Source organism: Camelus bactrianus, chromosome 21 (assembly GCF_048773025.1).
Source record: "Camelus bactrianus isolate YW-2024 breed Bactrian camel chromosome 21, ASM4877302v1, whole genome shotgun sequence".
In the NCBI taxonomy this organism is placed as follows: Eukaryota; Metazoa; Chordata; class Mammalia; order Artiodactyla; family Camelidae; genus Camelus; species Camelus bactrianus.
The window spans coordinates 22031756-22038826 of record NC_133559.1 but is presented as its reverse complement, the minus strand read 5'-3'; the positions used below and the strand labels follow the sequence as shown (position 1 = coordinate 22038826).

The following is a 7071-nucleotide window of genomic DNA, read 5'->3' as shown; positions in this document are numbered from 1 at the left end:
TTGCAAGAGATAAATATAATAACTGGTATGAAACGGGCTCACAAAAATCTGTTTAGAAATCCAAAGCCAAAATGAAAAAGCAATGCATTTGAAAAAGGCAGTAAGGGGTGGGCAAGTGTGAGAAGTGGGCAGAGGTGGGGCAGGGAGGAAGCACTTTCTTAGAATGGCTGTAATTTAGCTGGAAAACTCGCTGGTTTGGGGGTAACCTGCTAAAACTGAACATGCATGAGACTAAAAATAAAAGACAGTATCGGCTGAAAATACTTGGCTAAGGTAAAAAGAACAAGGTTTTGCTACCTTCATGAGGCCAAGGCCACAGAGACAGTAGAATTAGGGAGATAGGCTTGGTGATGCCCATTGGCTCAAATCCAGGCCAGGACTCTTGTCTACAAAGACCACATGTACACACACGCCTGCTGGGCGCCCTGAACTTCCGACCACATGAAGTGTATCTCAGCTTCCTGCAGTGCTCCTTTATGGCTCTGCCATCCACGTGTCTGTCCAAACCCTTCTGGAATCCATTTATGGTGCCAGCTTGCGCCACCTCCGGGAGAGAATCCATCCCATAAATTCATTACCTGCCGCACGGTGTAGTATTTCCGCTGACTTGTCCTGAATTTGCCTCCCTCGTGGTTCCAAGGCGCTGCTACGTTTCAAGATCCAGTGAACAAGCCTGTACTCATCTTATCCGCACCACTTATAGGCTGAGCATCTCCTTCTAACAGTCTGCACCCTGTCAACAGCCCTTCTGCCTTCCAGGAGGCTCCTAAAGCACCCAGGCTGCCACTAAGGGACTTTCTGTAGCCCGTGTACACTTCTAGACCCTCTCCCAAGTGTCGCAGGCAAGAATATACCACAGTTTAAGGCGACGGTAAGATAATGTTCTCAATTTAATATTTTCCATCCCTGAAGAATATGCCCACTTGGGGACAGCACTGTCCTGGGTGCCAACACATTATATTCGACACAGCTTCTAGACTTAGGGAGTTTGCAAACTGATGGAAAAGTGTCTGCAGGCAGCACAAGGTGGACAGATGCTGGCCAAGAGTGTGGGTCAACTTGTCTGAAATGGGGCATTTTCAAGAAAGAAAAGCAAGTGTGGTTAGTCCTGGCCTTCATAACAGGCTATGGTTCTATATTAAATACCCCCTTGATTCTCACAGCACCCTGAGAGGGAAGTAACACATTTGCCCCCAACATATTGATGTGAAACCAAAGCTTAGCAGGTGCTAGAGTGAGCAGGGTGTAGTCACTCAAATCTCCAGTCTCAGTTCACAGATCTGCTTATTTTGGCTATTTTTTTTAATTAGATGTTAATGCTCTGTTTCACTCCATTTAGAGCCCACTAACCTCCTGACCACTCCTAAGTGTCTTTACCAAAAACATGAAAAATAATGAGGATAAAGCACCGCAGGTGCCTAGGGCCATCCATGATGTCATCAGCATTGGGATTTCACTGCCAAGAGAATAAAATAGTAGGTGGGAGCACTAACCTGCTTTCTCATAAGGGATGCATCATCCACCCAGAGTGAGAATGCCCTGGCTGGACGCCCACTCCTTTACTTCTGCCATCATTGCTTCTTCCTATTAATGCCAGTCCCTCAACAGACTCTGCAGCCTTGGTAAGCCCGGGTGAGCAGATCCGCCATCTTGCCTCCTGCTTTCTCTGCCGCTGAAGCTACTGGCCTTCCCCATTTACTAAGACATCACAGAGATACTGCCTTGTGGACAGGCCTCCAGTTTTCTTTCCGCCATTGATAGCCACGTCTGTTAAGCCCTAAGCTCAAGTCAACTACCTCAATTTCTCTTGTTTAGTTTCATCTTGTTCTCTCTTAAAAGCAACCCTAAAACTTGTCGCTGAGGCCACAGCCTATCTGTGATGCTGCTCTAGATTTCCATGAAAGCCTCTTCTGTAACCTCCCCTCAACAGGCCTCATGTCAGGCCTGAAAGTTATCCCCGCTCACGTGTGGAATTCCTTCACAGAAGGTGAATTCCTCCTCTACTTGACGATCCAGTAGATGGACTGAGGGGCCAGGCTTCACCATTAGTTATGTGACTTTGAGGAAGCTACTCTGAACCTCAGTTTCCTCATCTGTAAAACAAGGATGATACTACATCTCCTAACTGCGTTGTGAACGGCTAAATGGTAAGTTATGCGCAAAGCCCTGGCACAGTGCCGAGTGTCCTCAGCAAGGAAGGACATCTCTGTTCCCCAATCTTCATGTCAGCATTCAAGGCCTCCCTCTGCCGCTGACCCAAACCCACCCCTTCCTCAGGGCTCTGTTAGACTCTGGCTTTAAGCTCCAAGAGTGTGAGAGGAACCAACCCTACACGGGTAGACAGGTGTAGGGCCAAAGTGGGACTACAGATTGAAGACTTTGCAGCTCAGTAAGCGCATGTGCTGAGTGAAGCCCCTCAGCCTAGACACTTCCAAGCAGTCCCTCCAGCCCGATCTTCCAACCTCTGCTGGCCCTACCTGGCCACCTGTTAGCCCACCTGCTTCTGGGACCCACCTTTCCCCTCTTCTTGTTCAAATTCAGACTGATTTCCCTCCACCTGGGTTTCTGGGAAGAGGGTCTCATCTAACTTCCATTAGAGCCATTAGAGGAAAACTATTTTTTCTCTTTCCTTAATCATCCCTGGCATTTCTGACTAGAGGGCTGGGTTTTCTCTTTGGTCTTTCAACTTAGTCATTTAGTTTCTCCTGCACTAACAGAAACAGATCTCTTGTTCCTCAGTTGAAACAGCTGGCTGCACCAGTCATTTGAATGCCCACACGCAGAGGCCAAAGGACACTGGCACTCAAGCACGGTAGGTGGAAGGAGGGCAAGACACAGCTCAGCACCTGGGCACTTGGCAAAAACAGTCAAGGGGGCAGCATCTCGAGTCCGTGTCATGGAAAGACCTCCAAGGAGCCCCTAGACATCCCAGGGCCAGGTTCTGTCATCACCCCCCTCTCCCTACACACACAGTAACCTTGGAGACAGTGAGCAAGCTCCCTGCCCTGGGTCATCAGAAACATTGTGTCTGAAGTCCTCCATCCCACGTGGCGTGGCGCAGCTCTTTCATTTCCTAGCTTTCCAGGTGCTGGAAACTTGACCCACGACCTGAGTAAAAAGTGGATGTAAGGCAACTGAGGATGAGAGGGGAAGCACCTCTGAGGACTTTATGAAGGCAGTTTCCCCTCCATCTCTGCTTCCGACAACTCCTGCTGGTGCACAGTGTTCCTTATCACCTCCAGTGAGCCCGGCAAAGGCTTTTCTGAGGTGTTGCGTGCACCCCTCGGTGCACACAGCGATGACCAGGGGAGCCCGTTTCCTTTGCTCAGATAAAGCACTGGAGCCTCCACCCAATATGCCCCATGGCCTCCCTCTCCAACACCTTCCACCTCCTTTCCAAGAAGGCTGCTCTATTAGGAAGGGCTGGGCTGTTTTCACTTAAACCGACTTTCCTCGGTTTAGGGCTCCCGTCCCTGGGAACTTCAGTGCGCCTGTGAAAGCGACTGGGGACTGGCGCCGCAGGCAGGAGAGCGAGAGGCTGCGCCCTGCAGGAGGCGTGCTCCGGGACGACGGGGCACCCACACGTAAGGGCGGGGTCGGGGAGGGGGTAACTGGCGGGAAGACCGCGAGGGTGGGAAGGTGCGTCTGGCTGGGCAGTGTGCGCCCAAGTCCAAGGGCACCCGGCCTCTGCGGGCCCCGGGGAGGAAAGTTTGGGCCGAGCCCAGGGAGCGGGAGAGGGAGTGAGTCTGATTCAGGAAGTCGAGCCTCTGACATCAGGGGCAGGACGGAGTTGGAGTGAAACCTCAAAAATGCGAGGCGTCAGCCAGCGAGAGGGCAGGGAACACAGAGGGCGCCTTTCTCGCAGCCGGCGGCAGGTACGCGCGGCGCGGGGCGGTCCCCGCTGACCCTGCACCCAGGCCTGGACCGCGCAGTACTTCCAGGGGCTTCCGACGAGACATCGGGACCTCGCCCCTGCGCCAGATCGCTGTCTCGCCGGCAGCACCCGGCGGACCCCTGGGCGACCGCGCCTGCAGGAAGCCCTCCGGTAGACTCAAAGGTGAGTCTCAAGACTTTTGTGGTTGTTGTGTGTGTGTGTTTTAAAAACTTGATTTTAATCTGCCTAAGTTTGCAAGGGGACTTCCCACTCACTTCTTTCCTTAGAAGGATGAGACCAGCCCCAGAGATAAGAGAGATTTAAGAATTGTTTCCAAATAGCCTCTTGCCCCTTCACAACTTCACTTCCAGCGTTTCCATTCTTTGTAGGGATTCTCAGCAGCCTGACATCTGCTTCTGTGCTGAGTCCACATGGGCTCCTGGCAGGTTTTGGGGTGGAGTTCCCTGCCTCTGGCTGACAACAGCTGCCGTAGGAGACGCTTGAAAGGGACAGAGGGCCGTTCTGTTTGCTACTGAAAAAGCCAAGGGTTGAGACCCTCCAAAAGCATCCTTGGCTCAGACGTTTCTGAATTATTCCAGGTGAAGCCAAATTGTCTAAGGGGCTAAGAAACTGGCCACAACAAAAACATGGCCTGGAGCCAGGGGTGGGATGGGAACCTGCCTACTATTCCCGGAGCCTTGGGGGAGATCAGCTGTGACACAGACTGCTTCCTAACTTCCCTGCCTCTCTAAGCGGTCCCACTCCCAGCCCCCACCCCACCCATGAAGGCAGAATGGAGGACACAATGAGACCTGTTTCCCTAGTATTTTGAAGAGCTTCACAGGAATACATTATGCAATAATAGAGTTAAATAAACTGTAGACATCAGCTAGTGGGAACAGCGTCCTGCCTAACCGAAAGGGAAACTGAAGCAGACAAGCGCTGCCCTCACTTCACAGAGGACGCTGGCAGCCCATACGCTGGCTACCTTGCAGAGCTGCTCCACGGATTCTGCTGAATGAGGAAGGGAGGTGCACATGAGCATCAGAGGAGCACTTTCCTTCCAAAGCTGTTGCTTTTCATTCACTCAGCTGAAGTCCATAAGAACCTGAAGCTAATTTTAAGGGAGCCTCATTCTGAAGTCCTATTGGATAATGGAAGAGCCTTGGGTTATAAGGAGCTGGACTTGTAGCATTGACACTAGGTTGTTCCTAACCTATACAAAATGGTTTGAGAGTTCCACCAGAGAATTCAGCAAGGATCTTACCATCAACCTCTTAGTCTGATGTGCCTACATTTTGCCTGGTGCTAGGCTGGGATGGCAGCTATACTAAAAAAATCTGATCAAGTCCTTCATCTGAAATTCTGGCTCCCCATCCCCACCCCAAATACAGCTTTAGGAAAGAAATGCATTGCAAAATAAGTGTTTCTCCAGCCTCCAGATTTTGTTAATATTTAGCCTGTGGAATAAAGCAACGATGATTTCTGCCCTTTTCCCTGAAGACCAACCCCAAGAGACTAAGGAACACTCAACAATCCGAGTTACTGATTTCGTCAGAGGGATGTACATCTATCCCATCCATTCATTTCAGAGTTACTGTACCCACTGTGTGCCAGGCAGCATGCCAGGACCTTGGAGTCCAAAGAAAATACAGTTGCTGCCTTTGAGGACCTACAGTCTGGTAAATGAGGTAGAGAAATAAAGTATAGTTCAGAATAGTAAAGCTCATCACAGCAGTAACTATGGGGCGCTGAAACATTCCAGAGGAGGGAGTGAGTAACTCCCCCAGGAATTACCTGCAGATGTGATGGATGAGCAGGTGTTGAAAATGATCAGGTGTTCCTGGGGAAAGGGTGTTTCAGGCAGAGGAAGGAGTGTCAGCAAAGTCAGTGGCGGGTTGGGGGGAGTGCACGTAACAGGGATCCCCCCCCCCCGCTACAAAGAAGAGTGAGCTCTTTCCTGTCGCAGTGGGAAGTTATTTTTTATTTTTAAGCAGGGAAAGGGTATGGTCAGATTTGTGTTTGGCGAGAGAACTAATGGCCAGATGGAGGCTGGCTTGGAGAGATGGAGAAGAGAGATAAGGAGGCCCTCAATTAAGATAATGGCAGAGGGAACTGAGGAAAGGGCATGGAGTTTAATGGTGTTTAGGAAGTAGACTCAAAGGCACCTGGTGACCAGGTGAACGTGGCTAGGGAGCAGTGAGCGGAGCAGAGGATTATAAGGTGCTGAGCTGTGGATGGAGGGGGATGCATTGTGATGCTTGCCATGGGAATCACATGAACTAGGGAAGGAGTGGGCTTGGGAAGCAGACTGTGGGAGAAGGTGATGAACACTTCAGACACGTTTAAGTTGGATGTACACAGGAGATGTCCAGGTGGAGATACATGGGAGGCAGTGGGTATACAAGGAGTGGGTATACTCTGGGGCCCAAGGACAAGCAGAAGCTGCTCCAGTTTAACTATCCCAGATGCTGCACATAAAAGCAGCGCTGAAGGAAGCTAAAAAGGCCTGTGTTACACTACCAGTGAGACCCCGCTGACGCTGAAGAGTCTTGGATTTGTCAGTAATGGCCTACAGATATTCTCTTCATATCATACAGATGACTCTCTCCAGACTCCCAAGGCTCTCCCCGGTGCCTTGCAGGATGCTACCTAAAATGTTGCCGAGAACCCTGGGTTAATGGCACAGGTGGTACTACAGATGCATTTAACTGAACAAATAAATCCCCAGGAATCCCTCCTCCATGTGAGAAACGAATGCTTTAAAGATCTGTCAGGACCTCTCTAGAACTCATACTGCAAGTCTAGTCATTGCACCTGTGTGGGAGAGGCCTTCCTTCTTTAAAACAAGAAGGACAGCTTTCTCAGACTAATTCTAAACCTCTGTAGAATGGTCCTTTCGGTCTGGCTGCCAGTGTCTGGATCAGGATCTTATGTGACCGGGTGTGGAATTAAAAAAACCTTGAACTTGGAACTAGACAGACATGGGTTCAGTTTTTGCCTTAATCACTTATTAGCTGCCCTTGAACAAGTCTTTGAATCTCTCAGCTTCATTTCCCTTATATTTAAAATGGGGATAATTATAATGCACCAGGGCAATGGTTAGAATCAGAATCAAACTGAAAAAGAAAGTACATTTAATGTGCTACATAAATTGTAAGGTTCTATAAAAATGTAAGGTGTTTTATTATTATTAC

General features: G+C 49.8%; 1 protein-coding gene across 1 annotated transcript in view; it reads left to right on the top strand.

Moving 5' to 3' along the window:
* Positions 1-3801: 3801 nt before the first annotated feature.
* Positions 3802-7071, top strand: part of KIAA0040 (KIAA0040 ortholog) — a 29960-nt gene continuing 26690 nt past the window's right edge. Inside the window, exon 1 of the mRNA XM_010954892.3 lies at positions 3802-4057. The gene's annotated coding sequence lies outside the window, so the exon portion shown is untranslated. The remainder of the gene's footprint in view (positions 4058-7071) is intronic.